Here is a 20,413-nt window from a genome sequence, read left to right on the forward strand (position 1 = left end):
ATGTGATGTGCTACAGAAGTGGTCAACATTGTTTCACTTGGGGGACCCCAGCCTGCCACGCCTCTGATCAGTGTGTTGCATGTTTTAGGTGGTAGGTATGTCAGTCTTGGTGCGGTTGTTCTGTTTTTGCGTTTCTCTTTCTTCTCCGGCCTTGTTTCCTTTATTTTTAGTCTGCTTCCCCTGCCTTGAGAGAGTTCTCATAGTAGCCGAGGGGACTATTGAGGAATCTTGAGACTTCTAGTTGTACGTTCCTTACCTTTAAATTCTCCCTAGGCGTTCGACTGGATCCGGAAGATTTTCATGAGCAGTACCCCTGCACGCCATTGGGTGGCATCAGCTCTTCATTTTCCACGCTGGGTTTGACATTGCGGTTCCTATATAGGCGCCACCTCAGCGCGCTGACGTCAATTCTTTCCTTTCTGTGCCAGAAAGTGCTGATCTAAAGAGAGAGAGAGAGCCCCCTCAGTCACTTTCTGACTGGCCCTTTTTTATTTTTTAAGTTTTCCTCATTTTTCAAGTGTTCTACTCCTGGTATGTTGAGGATGTTCTCAAGAAAGACCGGCTTCAAGCCCTGTGGATCCCGTCATCGGGCAATGCCCGTGACGGGTCTGTGCACCTTGTGTGTTTTTGGTGCCTGGAGTGTGACCTGAAGTCCTGCTCCGAGTGTCGGTCCATGCATCCAAGGGCTTTGAGACATAGTCCCTGAAGCTGGTGGCAGCCCGATGCTCGACTCCTCACAAATCAATCTTGGTCGCAAGGAAGTTCACATGTGTTCGGTTTCAGACCCCTCCACCATTTTCGTCCCACTCCAAGCCCTCTGGGCGATAGGGTAAGTTGGTGCATACGAAGAAGTCTAAGACGTCAAAGTGTTTTTCGACTTCTCTTCGTCCATTGGCCGACGAGCTGAGGGAGTGTCTTATGTTTTTAGACCTCGTTCTGCAGAACCTGCCCCTAGGCCAACTCTGCACCTCACTGAGTTTCGGGATACAGAACAATCCCTTCCCACCATTTTTACGAGGCCAGGCGCATCATTTTTGGGCAGCCCTATAACTCTGGAGTGCCTTTGGGCCCTCTGGAGCCTGAGGATCCAGTCCTGGATCCAGACTGGCGTTGGTCATACCTCCCCGACCTTCCCTGACGCAAATGCTCCATACTCTCCCATAGGCGGTACCATCCCCATTGTGATCCCCCAACACGTAGCTCGATGGGTGTTGTATGACGCCGACCTCGGACACCGGCAGGAGCCTTGCCTCCTTGGTCAGATCCTGAGATCTTTTACTATGGGTTAGGCCTTTGGGATGAATGGGAAGGGTCGCTGGACCCTTTTGAATACCAGCCCCATGAAGCTATAGACTGGCATGAAGACTTGGGTGAGGTCAGTGGACTGGGTACCTCTCCAGATTGTAGTCTGCTTTCTCCCCCACCCCTATTGTGGCTACAGGGAAAGGAGCGTATTGTGCTGTGGTGGTGAGAAGAGCAGCTGAGGTCCTGGAACTTCAAATGCCTTTAGTGGCCATTAAGGCTAGTCTCTTGACAGAGATGCTACAACTGGGAGCTTCCACCTCGAAACCCCTGCTCCAATTTAATGAGGCCCTGACGGTCTGCACCCAAGCTTACACACGCAACACCTCACCCCTGAGAACTTGGTGGTCCAAGCTTCTACCTCCCAGGGTGCGTTCCCTTCCACTCCCCCAGATAGAGAATCCAAAATATTGGGCTCACTTGGGAAGAAAATGTTTTCTTCCACCAGCCTTGCATTGCGTTCTCAGTGGGACACCGTTGTGCAAGTGCCGCGCTGGATTCCAGAGGAGGCCCTAGCTGTACTCTCTCAGGCTGTTGCTGATTGGAGAGACTCAGTGAAGTTCACAGTCCGTTGCGGACTGACATGACCAACTTGCTAGGGAGAGCGGTTTCATTGACAGTGGTTCTGACTGAGGATGTTTAGCTTTTCAGGGGATGTCCAGGCTTCGTTCATGGACTTGCCCCTTGATGGCACTGGTCTCTTCCGAGACCAGACAGACCCTGCGTTCAAGTACTTCGGGGATTTTTGGGCTGTGGCCAGGTCCTTGGGCCTCACGGCGGCACCCTGACACCCTCAGTCTGTCTTTCATGGCTACTGAAGGGGCCTCCAACCGTGTCCATATTGGCCAGCCACCCTGCTGCGCATGCTGCCCAGCCTCTGCATGGCCGAGACCACAGGATCCACTGACCTTGTGGATCAGGTAGCCAGTGGTCTGGACAGTCTGCCGACCTCCTTCCCCACACCCCCACCTCAAGGAAGTGACAGCTCTCTTGGCCAAGGGAGCCATAGAGACGGTTCTCCAGTTGAATCTGGGCTGCACATCAACTTGTTGAAGCTCTGTGTAATCCAGCTAGCACTGAAAGTATTTCTTCCCTCTATCAAGAGAAAGATGGTGGTGTTGTTCATGGACAACACCACTGCCATATGGTACTGCAAGAAGGACAGGTTGGGGTCGTGGACACTTTGTCAAGAGGCTCTGGACATGGCTGGAACAGCAGGGCATATCCCTGGTGGTTCAACATCAGGTGTGATCTCTGAACGGCAGAGCAGATTAACTCAGCCGAAAAGGGCTAGTGGATAACGAATGGCATCTCCATCCAGAGATGGCGCTAGGTCTCTTTCAACAGTGGGGAGAGCCTTGGTTAGATCTGTTTGCCTCTGCAAAGAACGTGCAGTGTCAGCAGTTTAGTGCATTGGAGTTGCCTTTCAAGGCGGCAGTCGCTCTCTTATTCTTTCTCGTGTTTGTTTCTTTCTTGTACTGTTGTCTTTGACACTACATGAGGAAACAAGCATTGGCAAAGCAAATAGGTCTTGGCAATCCGAGAGCTGTAGGCTTTGGCAAAGTACATTTATTTGTGTGTGGCTCTGAGACTGTTCTTGTTGATATACACAAATGCACTAACATTGCCAGTGCCTACAGCTCTCTGATTGCCAAAACCTATTAGCTTTGGCAATGATTATTGGAGGTTGGTCACTGGGGCTAGTGCTAAATTAAGGCCTGAGTAGGCAACAGCCCTATAGTGCCACCACAAGAGACCAAAAGATGGCACCAGATTACAACAAGCAATTTAAAATTGTCTTCCCGCTATGGGAGGTGGAGTGCCCAAAAAGTCAAATGGAATTTAACCTAGGATAATCCCTGCACTGGAGATGTTGGTGTAATGGATCCATTTCTCAATCCTAGTGCAACTAGGATGTAACTCTTATCCACCCTTTCAAGTAATGTACTTTGCCACTGTAAACACCCATGAGTTTGTTTAACATAGTCACCAGGGGAGGCACAGTGATAAGATCACAGGCCCCGAAGGAGCCAGGTCCTGCAATCGGGGGATTAGATGTTAGATTTACAGGACGGACCTCCAAGGATCTGACACCCAGCTGCCACTAGGATAAGGACAGCCAGGGAGATAAAGTTATCTAGCCGGTGTGATTGAGAGACCCAGGCTGCCCGGGGCCTGTGGTCATATTGATGGATAGAGAGTTCCCACTCAGTGTGATGGGGATACACTGAGAGCCCAGATGACTGACCAAGGAATGGCAGCCCCTCTGACTTAGGATGACTTTTTTTCTCCAGCATCCACTCATCTATCTTTGTGATAGGGAGTGACGCAAAGAATCCTCAAAATCGGGCTGCTACAAGAGAGGCCTGGAAGTACAGCTGGGGATATGGAGGAGGGTTTCAAAATACCCACTTGGGAAGGGATATTGTGGTACAACACACTTGGTGGCCTGGGTTTGTGCATGCGTTGCAGGTGCCTAGAGCACCCGAGGAGCAGATAAGGATGATGAAGGGCGCAAGGAACAGAGTGCGCACCAGTTACAGGAACAGATGGAACGCGTGTGCAGCTGCACTTAGCCAGCCGGACAGCAGCAGTCCAAGCAGGTAATTCTCCTGTGGGGTGGCAGCAGGCTGGAGCAAGAGCCCCAAGTGGAATGTGCACCAAACACAGCAGAAAAAATACAAAAAGAAAAGACCAGTCAGAAAACAGAGCTGCAGTCGGTGTCACGCTGGGTCAAAGTGGGGGGTGGGGGGGGGGGGGGAGAGAGGATGATGCGCAGAGGAGAGCCTGGGTCCAAGGCAAGGTGAGGCATGCGGGGGCTGAGAGCACGAATAAACAAGTCAAGGTGAGCATAGTAGGAGGAAGTGGTGGGGCAAACAGGACTCAGGCAGCAGCATGGTATTTCCCCCAAAAATAATCAAATTGGTGCTGGGCACTATTGAAAACATAAGCGTTCTAATGTGTGGTGGGACCAGTCACCCATTGAAAACAAAATAAAAAAAGTAGTCCCGAAACAATGGCTAAAAAATGGCCACTGCGTACATTAATGGTAGTTGGCTGGTACTCTCTGGGAAGGCTAAGATCCGGAAAAGGTATGAGGTATGCATGCCCTTAATAAATAGGGAGACTGCAAAATGGAGTGACGATGGTGCCAGCAGTTGGGACGCCGATGAGAGGGCTTTAAGCCAGAAGAAGATACATTATGTCTCCATGCAAGGCAGCACGTGCACCATATATTCATTTTGTGGTCATTAATGGCAATGACGTGAAGGGGGGGACCCTTTGTGATGCATTCCTGACAAAGATAAGGTAATTCTTCAGACCTTTTTTTTTTTTTCTTTTGTATAACATTTCAGCTTGGTTTTCTTGTTCTGCTTACCTTCCCAGTGGGCAGTGTATTGGCTTTCTTAAGCTTTTTTCTTGTTAATCCCTGGCCTGCTGTGGTGATGGTGCAGCAGTCTTATCTGTGGGTGTTTCTGTTGCCTGACACTTTCTGTGCAGGATTCTTTGCTTACTGTTACTGGTTGCATCATGACACAGTTAGCTGGATATAACATTTCCTGTTTTTTGTATTCTTAGCAAGGCAACTATTAATAGGCAGTGCTTTAATGGGGAAAATAGTGCAGGTACTCACCAAATTGAGCTGTAGCCTGAGGGTGGGGGGGCAGAGCCAGAGGTGGGATTGTGATGGGGCAACTGACAAACATTTAATGGGTTCAAGATTTTCTTGGTGTGAGTGATGACAGGCGTATTCTTGGTGCCTCTGCCTGTATAAAGGATTCTTTTAACTTTCTCTTTCAAATGTTGCATACGTAGAGATTGCCTCTGCACAAATAGCGCTTGAATTACATTTGACTTTTTACATTATACACAGGTCAAGCTATGGTGGGCAGCTCATGGGAAGAGGAGAATATTTTTCCAATCAATACTAGTTAACAGATAGCTGAACAGATAAATGTGAGTTTCCCTTTTTAGGTCGTAGCTGTCTGGTTTGCTACAGACATCTTGGGGACTTTCAGAAAGTTGACGTAGGAATTGCATTCCGTCTGTTAACCATTGGCTCTGTGGTTTGTAACTCACGTTTTCTGACTTTCTGTTTGCTGGCTTTATTTGCTTTAGGCTCTCCAGGTTCTGTTTGTCCCTCTCTATGCCTAAACTGTGTTTACTGTATTCTTCCACAAACTCTTTCTGTAAACAGAATTTAAATCTTGTTATCTTGTCACATTTGCTGTGCTTTGAAAGGTGGAGGTCAAGTGTCAGGCGCGATCTTCCGAGGGTGCTTGTTTACTTTTTTTTTTTTTTTCCCTCTGACTTTAAAGTGAGAGGCTTTCTGTGACAATCTTGCTGGATACTGGGGGTGGGAAAGAGTTTTTCTAGCACAGGACAACATTTAAATGAACTGTGTAAGTACTTCAGGATGTATCAGAATTAGGAACATAAATGAAGCACTTTTTTGATAGTTCTGAAGTGTTTTGGGAACCAATACTTTAATATGATCAAAACGAATCATTACACTGGGTGATGCAAATTTCACCCATTTTCGTTTGTGCACTGTATAGTTTTATTAGTAGAACTTTGTCTGTGCAATGGTAGTGGTCATTTAAATTGAAAACGTGTTGTCTGTAATGGCAGTGTGCTACTATACAATGCATATTCTGCGCTATGCCACTCAACTCTACACCACTCCACTGCACTCTGCATTGTATGCCGCTGCACTCTGCCACTTCACGCTACACATCTCTGCTCTACCCTGTACCACTCTACGCCATGCCAGTGCACTGTTTGTCACTGTGCTCTAGGCCACCCCAGTCTACTGTGCACACCTCCACTCTATGCCACTGTACTCTATGCCACTCTGCAACATTGCACTCTATGCCAATCCACTGTACGCCACTCTGATCTATTTTGTACCACTGCACTCTATGGCACTGCACTCCACACCACTTCACTCCATTACGTTATATGCCACTCTACCTTTGAAACAATCTGCTCTATGCCACTGTGCTCTGTGCCACTCCTCTCGGCCACTGAACTCTGCGCCACTCTGCTCTTAACCACTGCAATGTACACAACGCCACTATGTCACTGCAGTCTATGCCACCACGCTCTGCTTGCATCACTGTACTCTATGCCACAGCTCTGTACTCCATTCTCCACCACTGTACTCTGACACTCTACTCTGCAACACTGCACTCTCCACCACTGAACTCTATGCCACTGCACTCCACTGCGCCATACTATACTCTGTGCTACTCTGCTCTGCACCACTCTACACCACTGCACTCTATGCCACTCTACAATGCACCACTCTAATCTACCCCACTGCATTCTGCGACGCCGCATTGTGAATTCAGTGCCACCCTCCACCACTGAACTCTGCAACACTCTATGCCAGTGCACTCTACACCAGTCCACTTCAGTGTATGCCACTCTACTCCACACTCTGCCTCTCCACTCTACAATGCTGTACTCCACACTTCGCCATTCCACTCTACGACACTCCACACAACTCTTATCTACACCACTAACTTTTAGCCATGCCGAACAGCAGGCATGCTGGTGTACGACATGGCTGAGACCTATTGGCTTTGCCAATGCGGATAGTGAGAAATGAGCCAATTACTGTATTGGGAAAAGCCATGTTTTCAGGGCTTTCCTGAAACTCAGCAGTTCATTATGCGCTCTCAAGGTCGTTGGATGTGTTTTCTACATCTGGTCAACTGTAATAGAGAAGGAATGGCCGCCAAAGTGGGCTCTATGAAATCTGAGAACCTGCAAAAAAAATAGCAGTCACAGAATGCAGAGCTCTTATTGGGACCTATCTACATCTGGTCAACTGTAATAGAGAAGGAATGGCCGCCAAAGTGGGCTCTATGAAATCTGAGAACCTGCAAAAAAAATAGCAGTCACAGAATGCAGAGCTCTTATTGGGACCTATCTTTTCAGTCTGTGCTGCAGCAGTGCCAGTTTCATCCCCTGCATGGCTCTAAACACGATGCACATTGATTTAAAAGGATCCTCTGTTTTACAGTAGTGTCTATACACTACACCGCCTGGGCAGAGTCGTCCCTAGAGCAAAGCCTGACGGCAAGCACTGCCTCCACCGTCCTTCTTTGAGCCCGCAACTTCAAGATCATCGTCATCGGAGACTGCAAGTTGGTGAAAACCTGCCTGGCCTACCGCTTTTGCAGGGGGTCACTTCCCGCAGCACACCGAAGCCGCCATCAGTGTAGACTTCCATGAGCGCACCGAGGATATTTACAGCAAGGTGGTCAAGGTGATTCCATGGATGAACGTGATTTGAAGTGGGTGAAACATCATGGCTACCTATCCATTCATCCACTTTCACCACCCCCACCTGCCCTCCCATTCACCAACACCAAACATCCTAACGTTCACCACCAACTCACCACCTGCCCTTCCATTCACCACCCCCACTCGATTGCGAAAGGCAATAGTTCACCCACAAGCAAGACCTATTGGATTTGCCAGTGCTTGCCGCCCCCCTTCACCTCCCCACACCTTGGGAGCACTTGTGTTTTCAACTGTTTCCCTTGTATGCTAGTTCATGAAGTAGCTTGGTTGGTTATGTTTCTTTGAATAGGGTTCCTACATCCTATGTACCTTGCTACACTTTTGGCTACAAGGATGATATAACAACCAGCTCGCAATTCATGCCTGACCACTTGAAGTTTTTCTCGACTGTACACAGTGTGTTGAAGCTATTATCTATTCCTCCGAGATTATCTTTCTGACGGACTGATTCTGCATATCTCTGCACTCCAAGTGCATCCATTAGTTATGTCTGTGAGAATGATGGAGTTCAGAAGGTGAATGAGTTATAAAGAGGCCTTTTAAATGTTGTTATTATCTTGGCACATTCCCTGTGAGTTCAGGGACAGAAGTGAAAATGTCAGGATGTGCCTTCTGACAAGTTGGTGTGTATTCTCTTAAAAGGGAGGTTGGTGTTTACTTTTCTTCCTCTAACTGCAAAATGAGAGGATTTTGTAAACTGAACTTTTTGACAGCCTTGCTGGATACAAGGAGTGTGAATGAAAGGTGCAGGATATCCTTTGATTTTCTAGCACACAACAAAATGTAAGTACTTGTAAATGAACTGTATAGATATTTCAGAATATATCGGCAGTAAGGAAAGCACTGTTGAAGCGCATTTTTCTTGGTAATTGTGACGTGTGGTGGAAACAAACATTTTCATAGCAACAAAACCAATTAATAAATATGGTGATGCACAAATGAAATATTTACTGAACTCTGATTTCCACACATTGTTGTGTATGTAAAGATAGTGCGCTACTACACCATACATATACTACACTATGTTATGTTATATTATTTATAAAGCGCGTGGCTACCAACAGGCTTCCCAGCGCTAAAAGACAAAGAACCAGCACAGATAGTGAGAGCGGAACCAGCACCTAGAACAGCCAAGTTTTTAGGGATTTCCGGAAATTATATTCATTGGTTATCCTGCGTAGACCAATAGGAAGGGAGTTCCACAGCTTGGCCCCTAAGTATGCAAGAATAGCACCTCCCCATCTAGATTTATTTATGCTGGGGAGGTTGGCAAGGGCCCCTGAGGCTGATCTGAGCTCCCTATTAGGCTTGTAAAAAGAAGCGAGGGTTCTCAGTATCTGGGGGCCCTTGTTATAGAGGGATCTGTGAATACAACATAGAACCTTGAAATTAATGCGTTGCTTCACAGGTAGTCAGTGTAGTCGTTTAAGTCCAGCCTTTACTGAACTTCTTCTGGGAATATCTTATAAGAGCCGGGCTGCCGCATTTTGGACCTTTTGTAGTTTATTTTTGACATATGTGGGAGACCCCGCAAATAAGCTGTTTCCATAATCTAGTCTGGAGATAATTAAACTTGAACAGTGAGCTTTTTAGCAATCGGAGGGAGAATATGCAAGACCTTCCTTAAAAGTCTGAGAAGACCGAAGCAATTAGCTGATATATACGTTAGCGTGACGGTCCATCGTAAGCGATGGATCCAGCCAAATCCCCAGGCTTTTGATATATTCATTTGGCGCCAGAAGAATCCCCATGGGGACGCCAGGCTCCAGAGGCCTATTAGGCCCTGGTTTATGGATCATCAGCTCCGTCTTGTCATTGTTAAATAGCATTCTGCTACTCTTCATCCAGTCTGCAACAGCTTGTAAGCAGGCGGATAGTGAAGACCCGTTTAGATTAAGATTGAAATTAAAGGAGACTACCAATTGCGTGTCGTCAACATAAGAGATCAATGATAGTCCAAAGGATTCAACCACTTCAGCCAGAGGGGACATGTATATATTAAAAAGCGTGGGACTGAGAGATGAGCCCTGTGGAACTCTACAAATATTATGGAACTTGTCTGAGAGGAGTGGTTTGTCTAGTACTTGAAAGGACCTATCTTTTAAAAAAGACTGAAGCCAAGGCCTGTCCTTGTATTCCCATATTCTTCATCCTCAGCCCCAACACCTCATGATCCACAGTATCGAAAGCAGCGCTCAAATCTAAAAGTATAACCGCTGTGGCCTTTCCGTGGTCAAAGCCCTTCCTGGCTTCTTCCAGGACGGCGATGAGCGCTGTTTCCGTACTGTGCTGAGGTCTAAAACCTGTCTGGGAGGAGTGCAGACGGTTATTTTCTTCCAAGAAAGTGGACAGCTGCTTATTAATATGTTTATCTAGGATTTTAGCGGGACTAGGTAGCAAGGAGATAGGTCTATAGTTTTTCAGGTCAGTAGCGTCAAAGGTAAAAAAGAATTCAACAATGGTTTCACTATAGTGTGTTTCCATAGTTCTAGAACTACACCCGTGGATATGGACTTCTTCAGAATGTCTGTTATTGCAGGGATGATAGCTGAAGCTCCTTGTGCTAGTACCTGGGGGGGGGGGGGAGCAGGATCTAAAGGACAGCCGGACTTGAGAGTAGTTAAGTAAGAGGTAACTTCCTCCCGGGAGATGGACGTGAATTTGGAGAGGGTGAACCTATCATGAGGAGGTCTGCCTAGAGGTGGAGTCCGGAAAACTGAAATAGATGTTTAAAATCTTTTGTTGAAAGAATCTCGCAAATTTATTGCTGTTCTCTACTGAGGCTTCTGTGGAATTCTCCTCACTGGGAATCTGGATGATTTCTTTTAAAATCTGGAATACTACTTTAGGAGACCCTGCTGATCCCTCAATTCTTTATGCTTAATAGGTCTTTTGTGCAAGTTTGATCTCTGAATGATAGGCTCTAGTCTCTTTTCTGTAAGCCTTCTTATCCGCTAGTTCGTAGGATTTTCTTTACCTTCGTTCCAACCTTTTACAGCTTTTTTTCAACAGGTGAAGGTGTGGAGAAAACCATGGGGACCTGGTAGTCCTACGGATCCCTGTTTCAATCCTACAGGGAAGTGTAAGGTCGAGGCTATCTGTGATCCAGTCATTGGAATGCTCTGGCTCACAGTCTGTTCCATTAAGAAAGATGGGTTTTCGGCTCTCCAGCATTCTAGTCCAATCTTTGCTGGGGAGCTTCTGCCAGCTCCTGCCCATCTGCCTAACCGGCTGCGAATGAGAGTTCCTTAAATTCATAATTAATTTCAGGGGATTAAGAAATTATCAGTCCAAGGAAGAGGAGATGGGCGTTTAGATCTAAGGGAAGTCAAATTGCTAAACACCAAATCAATTGTATGACCCCTTTCATGTGTAGGGCCTTTCACTAGTTGTTCAAGCCCCACTGCTTCCATTTCTCCTAGGAGCCTTTTAGTCGATTGAAGTTCAAGATTCTCTACGTGGATGTTGAAGTCTCCCAATATTGTGAAATTAGGTTTTTCACAAATCAAGTCAGCCATCGAATCTGGGAAGGAATTTAAAAAAGTTTTCGTGAGGACCTGGAGGGCGATACAATAATACTCCTGAGAAAGTGGATAAGGAGTCCAAAGCCAGGGAGAACCACATTCCTTCCCCTTCTACTTACTGCAGCGGCTGAGACATCATCTTAAATGTAATTTTTATAAATTATTGCAATACCACCTCCTCTGGAGGTTGTTCTATCCACTCTATCTATTTGATATCCTTGGGGGAGAGCTAACCTGATAAATGGGCCTGACCATTCATGCAACCAGGTTTCGGTGAGAAACCGTGCTGAAGGCTGCACCTCACTCAGAAAAATATTTATGTCCATTTTATGGTGGACCATAGAGCGGCAATTAATGAGAAAAAAAAGAAAAATGAGCTTTCAATACTGGCTGTGTCTTTATTTTAGTCGGGTGGGGTGACCACTGACAGATAGAACAACTCCATCTACTATTGCTTAGATCCAAACATCCCTGACAGCCTTTAGAAGCAGGCTGTCTGAGCATACGCAGGATATCTGAAGAGTATTTAAGAGGTGGAGAACTGGGCTCTGAAGTCGGAATTTGTTCAGGGGGACAGGCCCGGTCTGGTGCGGGCGGGTGCAGACGGGCTTGCCTTTGGCACACCAGCGGTGCGCGTCCACCACATCGCGGTAAATAAAGGATTTTGGGATGAGGTCTTAACAACTGGACCGCTTCCCTCTCAAAATGGTGCCTCTAAGTGTGCTGACGGCCGAAGGAAAAAAAAATGCCGGCTGCCTTCACCCAGAACCCCCAACCTCGAGGAAACTGAGGCAGGAATCAAAAAAAGACCAGAGGAGGGTTAAAATACTGTACAGGCACCCCTACTTACCAGAGGAGGGTTAAAATACTGAACACGGGCCAGGGAGCACACATCTTCACACACACTACACTTTCACACTTCAAATTAAAATGAAAAAGAAATATAAATAGAAACAGACTTAAAACAGAAACCGTCTAATCAGCTTTAAAAATCTTTAAAAGTCTCATAACAACCGTATGCTGAGAGCAGAGGACTCTCACCACCTATGAGGCCCGAGTCCGCTGCGCATCCGCCACATCGCGGTAAATAAAGGATTTATGTAACTATGCAACTCTATGCCCTTCCACTCCACTGTACGACACACCACTCGACTCCACAAAACTACATTCTGTACCCCTCTAATTTGCAACTCTTACCCCACTCCACTCTACCCAGTCTACCCCAATCGTCTCCAGTCCATCCCAATCGACTCTAATGTACCAAAATCTACCGCACCCCACTTTGCTACAATCTATCCCAATCTACTCTATTCCAATCTACCACACTCCACTCTACCCCACCCAAATTTACCCATCCTACCCTAATCTACCCCACCTCACTCCAATCTGCCGCTCTCTAGCCCAATCTACCACATTCCACTCCAATGTACCCCTATCCACTACGATACAATCTACCCCAATCCACTCCAGTACAATTCAGTCTACTATACTATGATCAACTGCAGTCTACCCCAATCCACTGCACTTCGATCCAATCTACTACACTATAATCTACCCCACCGACCCCATTCTGCCACACTCCACCACTGACTAACAAACACCACCCCACTCCAATCCACCCCACTTCAATCCACCTCACTTCAATGTACTCCAATCCAACCCACTCCAGTCTACCTGACCCCACTTCAAATTACCCAGTCCAATTTACCCCACTCCATACTCCTGCAGTCTATCCCACTCCACCACAATCTACCCTACTCCAATCTACCCTACTCCAGACTCCCCATCCCACTCTAATGTATCCCAGTCCACTCCAATCTATCTACCACACTCCACTCGAATCTACCCCACTGACTTCAATCCACCCCAATCTACTCCACCCCAATCTACATCCATCTATCCCACTCCAAACTTACCCACTCCAAACTTACCCACTCCAGTCTAACCCACTGCAATCTACCCTACTCTAATCCATCCAATCTACCCCACTCCAACTTGATCTACTCAGCTACACTCCAATCTACCCAACTCTTCCCCAATCTCACGCCAGTCTCGACTCTGCTCCAATCCACCACATGCCACCCAAGTCTTCCCCACCTCCAGTTCAATGTAACCCACTTCACCACAAACCACGGCGTCCCCCTCCAATCTACCTATCACACCCTAACCCAATCGACCCCATTCCAATCTATCCCACCCCATTCGGTTCTACACCATCCCACTCCAATCTAACCTACCATAATCCACCCAGTCTCTCACTCCAATCTACTCCTCTCCACTGTACCCCACTCAATCTACAATTCTCTACCACAATATATCCCACTCAAATCTACCCCACTCTGCCCCAGTCTACCCCACTTTGCCCCAATCTACTCCCCTCTGCCCCAGTGTACCTCCATTCAATATACTCCACTTTAGTCTACCAAGTCTACTTCAATCCAATCTACCCCACTCCATTCTACCCTACTATAATCCACCCAGTGTACCCCACTCTAATCTATCTCTCGTCACTCCAGTCCACCCGATTCCACTCCAGTCTGCCCCACTCCGATCTACCTCAATTCACCCTACTCCTCCCAGCCTACCCCAATATATCCCACTGCACTCTACCCCAATTTACATAGATCTACCCTACTTCTATGTACTCCAGTCTACCCAACTCCACCCCAGTGTATCCCCCTCAACCTCAGTCTACTCCACTCCAGTCTACCACGCTAATCTACCCAACTCCTCCACTCTAATCTACCCCACTTCAATTTACTACAATCTATCCCACTCCAGTCTACCCCACTCCATTCTACTCCACTCTCTGCTAATCTATCCCACTCCACTCTACCCATCTACCCCATTTTACTCTACCCCAATCTAATGTACCCTACCCCAATCTAATGTACCCTACCCCACCCCACACTACTAACGTTTAGCCATGCTGAACAGCAGCCACATTGGTGTACACAATGGTTAAATCACACTACCAAAGCCAATAGATCGCGCATAGGCAAGACCTACCGGTTTTGCCAAATTAATTTGTTTGTTCGTTTGGTCTCTGATTTATAAAAATTAGGAATGCTTAGAAACACTTTTATGCCAGGTAGCAAGTGATATAAAATCAGACATGATAATGTGTGCAAATATCGTGACCTAGTGTATTGATGTGTTCTGATCGTATTCAAATATTTGTTTTAACTTCACTTAAGAAATACAAAAAAGTGCTTCATTTGTGTGAATTTATATATAGTCTGAAACATCAACACAGTTCATTTTTTGATGTTGTGTGCTTGACCAATATCCTACACCCACTTGTCTCACTTTGAAGCTGGAGAAAGAAAAGTAAACAACAACCTCCCTCAGAAAAGATAGCTTGACATTTGACCTTAGTCTTAGAATGCAGAGGAGCAAATGTGAGAAGATACGCCAGCCAGCAAATAGAAAGCCAGAAAATGTGAGTTACAGCCCACCAAACAAATGATAAGCAACCAGGGGAATGCATTCCTAAGTCAGCTTTCTTAAAGTCTCCAAAATGTCTTCAGCAAAACAGAAAGCAGTGCTGTCTGGTAGGTGTCGACCTGAAAAGGAGATTGTGAGGCTGAATCTATTTCACTCCATTTTAATAATTGTTGCTTCCTTTGCACATTTTATTTACTAAAATAGGCTAACCCACGGGTGCAGTGGATAGATAGCAGTTAAGATACAGCATAACACAGTATTGTCAAATCTGTGTGTATTCTACAGACTGGGGCATCATTTAGAGGCTTCGCTCCATCTAAGCCCACATTTCCATTTAATTTACCTCTCCTCTGACTGTCCCCCCACCGACCCCTTACCCCCACCCTGCCTGCCATCAAGACGGCCCTAAGCCACACCACAGATCACACTTTTTGACCCTTGTGGAAATGTTTGTGCGTACCCATGGTGTACAGCATGACTAAAAATGATTGGCAAACAAATAGTTGCCAGAGGTGAGACTTGTTTGATTTTTACCAATGCTGGTTTCTTTTTGGTGGAATGGGGTTCAGTCCACATGACCCCAGTGCTGCAAGATCTCTGATGGTAATGAATGATTATGTAATCTGTTTCTTAGAGATGATCATCTAGTTGGAAGTATTGAACAGGACACCTTAAGAGAAACACATTTTAAGTGCTGTCTATTATTGCTGAAGGGAAATGAGGGGATCTGGGAGTGTTGTTTTGCGGCTGTATTATTATGGTTCAGTGGAGCCATGACTGAGATTGGGGGAAAATGCAGAACCATAAACGTGACAGTGCTGGTTCTGACAAGTAGCTTTTTATTCTCCTAAAAGGGAGGTTGGTGTTTACTTTTCTTACTTTATTTACTTTTCTTCCCCTAACTGAAAAATGAGAGGGATTGGTAAAGTGAACAGTGCAACAATCTTGCTGGGTACAGGGAGTGTGAATGTAAGGTGCCAAATGGCCTTTTTTTCTAGCAACAACATGTAAATACTTGGAAATTAACTGAAGAGATATTTCAGAATATATTAGCAGTTAGGAAAGCACATTTTTCTTGGTAATTCTGAAGTGTGGTGTAAACGAAGATTTTAATAGGAACAAAACAAATCAATGTACTTGCTGATGCTCATGTGAAATGGTCACTGAACCCAGATTTTCACACAGTAGAATTTGTTGTGCATAGTTTTATCAGTAAAACTGTATGTCTGTGCAAATGTAGTGATCGTTTCAGTGGAAAATGTGTTGCCTTTAAGTGACTGTGCTCTACCACACCTGACTAGAACTGGGAAAAATGCAGAACCATAAACGCGACTCAGTGCTAGTTCTGAAAGTTATGCGAGGGCCTAGTGGGTGGCCAAGTTGGGGGTGTGAGCTGTTGTGAAGCCTACTGGGGATTTTACACACCGAATGCAGGCTATTTGAGACTCTCCGAGCGTGCTATTTCTTAGCGGCTCTATCGTCCGGGGGTGGCTCTTAATAGTGCCACGGTATGCGAGGAGCTGTGTGTGATTCTGTTACACAATGTAACGCTGTTTAGATTACTTAATGGCACATCACGAACTGCGTCCGAATTTATCATACGTTGTCATATAAAGTGATTATTGAGCCTATAATCATAAGTATTTCCATGCCTTTGTTGAGCAGCATTAAACATGCCAGTTAAAAACAAGGAATTTTGTACAGCTTGAAAGAACATTTTTTTCTTTAGATATCATTCTTGGGCACATTTACACATTTTTACATCGGCTCACATGTTCAGATCCATGATGGCAACAGACTTTATATTGCAGGTGCTTTGCACAGTCTCAGTAGCGTTTGGCAAATGTTCTAGGTTTTTATCAACTCGCGCTCCAAAAAATATATTTTCTGGTCTAGTTAAAGCTGCATTCTGAAGAGCGGCATTTTCCTGGCTGTTAATGCAGCTCTACATGTCGATTGACGTTTTATGGAAATCTGCCAGCACGTGAATAGTTAGGAAGTGCTCTATTGCTTTCTGCACTTGTGCACAGTGTGTGCTAGAAGTCCACTTACATAGTGTCTATATTGCGACGCCTGACTTCCTGCTGTTCAGTTGTGTCCCAGGCATCATTTTCTCAAGTTGAGATAAATATAATTTCAAGCAACAGTTCTCAGGGGAAGAAAGTTGATTATCATGTAAAATGGTAGTTTGAGTGTCTGTAAAAGGAAATCTAACCACACTGACAGGGCAGGTGTTGTTTACAATATAATATTTGTTAGTTTTTTACAATTGCTGGATTAGGTCCACAATAAGGTCAAACCCATGCTATTTGTGGCCCTAACTTAAAATAGAAGTAGGATCCTGCAAATAGTCCTACCAGCAGCCCCCAACGTTGAGTAATTTTTGCATGTCAATATTGAATAGGTATCTTTCATTGAGCTTAGGGACTCCGCAGTGGTGGTCGAGGTGACTGAGAATCTTGGCATCTTGTCACACCTATGACATAATGGAAAATACTCCCAAATTTAGAAAACGTGGATTGTTTTTAGAGACTGTGTTTAAAGGACGTATCCACTCACGATTTTCTTGATTATCCATGTCGAAGCCTGTATGAAGTGTTTATTATTATTATTAGATTTTTTTTTTTATTAAATCTTCACCGAGTTTTGACACTTTTCTGCACAGTTCTGTTGGGGGTTAAACTTGTGTTACAGACCTTTGGCTATACGAAAAGGTTAGTAATGTGAAAAATCTCATGTGGCCAATTGATTGAATTATGAATCCTCACAGTAGAACATTTGTTGAAGTAATTTTGATGGTTTTAACTGAGAGCTTCTATTTTTTATTTTATATTCTGCCCCATATTACTTTCTCAATTTCTGTTCTAAATGTTTACATTTATTTAATTTCCAGTGCTAGTTCGTGTGAGAACCATGGTGCCATCTTATTGTGTAGGACAAATGGTGCTAACATAGGACAGATGGTACTAACTTACTAATCGTATGGTCTCACCACTGAAAGACATAATTCAAATCGACTTCCAAATTGCCAGTTACTTTTGAAAGTGAGCTCTTTCAACTGTGTATCAAGTCATGATCTTCAGTTTGATTACATATCCAAAATAAATACATGACCTCAGAGACTTTGCTTATTAGCTAACACTTCTTCCAACTAAAAGTGACTGTAAAATGATCCGTCCAAGTCAATTCAGATGTGTGGTCTATTCTTAAGGTACGATGATTAGTGGGAACCAAATCTAAAATATGGCCAGCTGAGTGAGTAGACGCTTGGACCAATTGATCCAAATTAAATGCAGTGAACATACTCCATTGTAATTGCGCGTTTTGTGTCTTTCGTATTATCTGTATGAAGACTAAAATCACCTACAACTGTTCAGTTTGTGTACTAAATATAGTGTTGTAAACAGTATCTCGAAAAATGATAACTAGACCTCCACCTGCAAAGCTAGTTGTTCAAATGGGCCATTGATGGGATGCCAGCTTTGGTATTAGGGACATATTGCTACTCCCACCATTTGCTCGTGCCGAAGCAGGATGGAGTCCTTTGCACCATTTTGTATTTCACCCTTTGAATGCTTTCCGCTGAAGTGAGACATCCTAAATGCTCACTTTGGACCAAGTTCTTCCTGTCTTGTATCTGGGCAAGTGGATGGTCACCTTGGACTTGCAGGATGTGTAGTTTTCTGTGCCCATCCTGCAATCTCACAGACATTATCTGTTTGTTCAGGGTTGGCAAGGAGCAGTTTCAGTTTGATATGCTCTAGTTCGACCTTACAAGTGCCCTTCTGGTGCTCACGAAAGTGACGCCGGTGGTCGCTTTCCACCTCGAGATGTTAATGATACCAGTGTTCCTGTACATCGACAACTCACTGTTGAAGATGGCATTACTATAATTCATCATAGATGCCCTTCAGATGACGTCGAACCTCCTGGAATATATAGGGTTCGCAATCAACAAGCTGAAGTCAAACTGTCTCCTTTGCAGTGGTGTAGTTTTAGAGAAGCTGTATTGGGCATGGTGCTGTTCAGGGCCTTTCATTTGTTGTAATGAGTACAAAACATTCAGGGTATGATCTTGATCTTTCAGCCTCGGTTCAGGATCTTGGTGAGGGCAGCGCTGAGACTTTTTAGCCTGTTGGCCTAATGCATCCTGCTTGCCCACTTCGCCAGGTGGCATATGCGGGCTCTGCAGTGCGATCTGAAGTTTCAGTTGGCCCAGCACCAAGGAAATCTATTGGATGTGTCATCCAGGTTTAAGGGTGGGGACTGCACAAGTTCTGCAGTGGTGGGTGCTCGACTGCAACCTGACCAGTGGCAGAATCCTTTCCCTCTCCCACCCAGAGCTGAAGTTAGTGACCGATGTGCCCCTTGTAGGATGGAGTGGTCATCTGAGAGCAGAGGAGGTCAGAGGACTCTGGTTTCAAGCAGAAATCTGGCTCCTCGTGAGTGTTTTGGAGCTGCAGGCCATTTGCCTGGTGTGTAAGGCCTTCTGTTATTCATCAAGCCAAAGCTGGTTCAGGTTCTCATGGACAACACCACCACCATGTGGTATAGCAACAAGCAGAGCCAAGAGCCATAGAACCTAGAGTTAGCCGGAGCCTCAAGCCACTTTCCTAATTATGAACCAGCTGGCAGGATCTTTGAATGCCAGGGTGGACAAGCTCAGCCGGCTTTACCAATCACCAATGGCAGTTGTAGTCTGAGGAGTCAGTGGGGTTAGTCCTGGCTAGATCTTTCAGTGCCATCTAACATGCAGTATCAAAACTACTGCTTGTGGAAGTTTCCAAGAACTCTCCCTCTTGGAGACACTACGGTGGAGCAGTGGTCTCTCTATAGGCCTTTCCGTCACTGCCTCACCTGTCCTGATTTCTGAAGAAGATCAGGAATGATTGGGCCTGATCCATTGTAGTGCCTCTCCATTGGGCAAAGCTGCGGCACCAGATTAGCCTTCTGCATCAGACCCTGCGCAGTCCACACCTCCCATGCGTGGAGATTGAGTAGGAGCAGGTGACTTTGTTTAGTCTGCATCATGAAGTTGCCGGTCATCCTCATGTTCAGTTGCCTTCATATAAAATTTATCTTCGCAGCATGTTAGTACATATTTGTGGCTTGGTGTGGAGTCAGCAACTCGGAGGCCTTACATGGCACACTGGTGTTTTACTATTTGTTTTGTCTCAGCAAGGCCTTGGAGTGGGCACTATTAAAGGTTATTTGTCTGCCTCTTGTGTCCCTCTTCCGTTTGTCCTTTAAGTCATCTGTTGTGATGCACTTACTTTATTATAGATTTGACATGCATGTTCCCCCTCTCTCTTTCCCCCCCCCCCCCCCCCCCCCCCCAAAGCATTTAGGGCATCAAATTGGTCCTGGCTTTGCTAAAGTGTACCCTTTTCAAACTTGGGCTGAGCTGTTCGCTTCATCTCCTCTATTTCAAAATAATCTTTCTCATCTCAATCACTTCAGCTTGTCACAAGTGAGCTTGAGGGTCTATATTTGTACCTTTTTCCCAGACAAGTTGGTGTTGTAGATGAGGCCACCTTCCTGCTCAAAGTGTTAACTCCGGTTTCACATGGCACAAACTAACATTGTTCTTACCAACACCTCACCCCTCGAAAGAAAAGGAGAGAGTCCATTGACTGAATCCCAGGAGAGCTTTTGTTTTAGTTATTTATCACACCAAAGATCCTCTGCTGGAGGATCAGCTATTTGTCGGATTCTCCAGAGCAAAGAAAGGCAAGGCTGTGCAGAAAAGTGCATTGCCCAAGAAGCTGCTTCTTGAAGGGCCAGGTGCTCATGCCACCAGGGCCCAGGCTGCTGTTGGTGCTGGT

The 20,413-nt window shown here is 45.6% G+C and overlaps 1 protein-coding gene across 1 annotated transcript in view; it reads left to right on the plus strand.

Moving 5' to 3' along the window:
- C8H21orf91 (chromosome 8 C21orf91 homolog) overlaps positions 1–20,413 on the plus strand; it is a 107,354-nt gene that overhangs the window by 38,066 nt on the left and 48,875 nt on the right. The window lies entirely within an intron of this gene.

Source organism: Pleurodeles waltl, chromosome 8 (assembly GCF_031143425.1).
Source record: "Pleurodeles waltl isolate 20211129_DDA chromosome 8, aPleWal1.hap1.20221129, whole genome shotgun sequence".
Classification (NCBI taxonomy): domain Eukaryota; kingdom Metazoa; phylum Chordata; class Amphibia; order Caudata; family Salamandridae; genus Pleurodeles; species Pleurodeles waltl.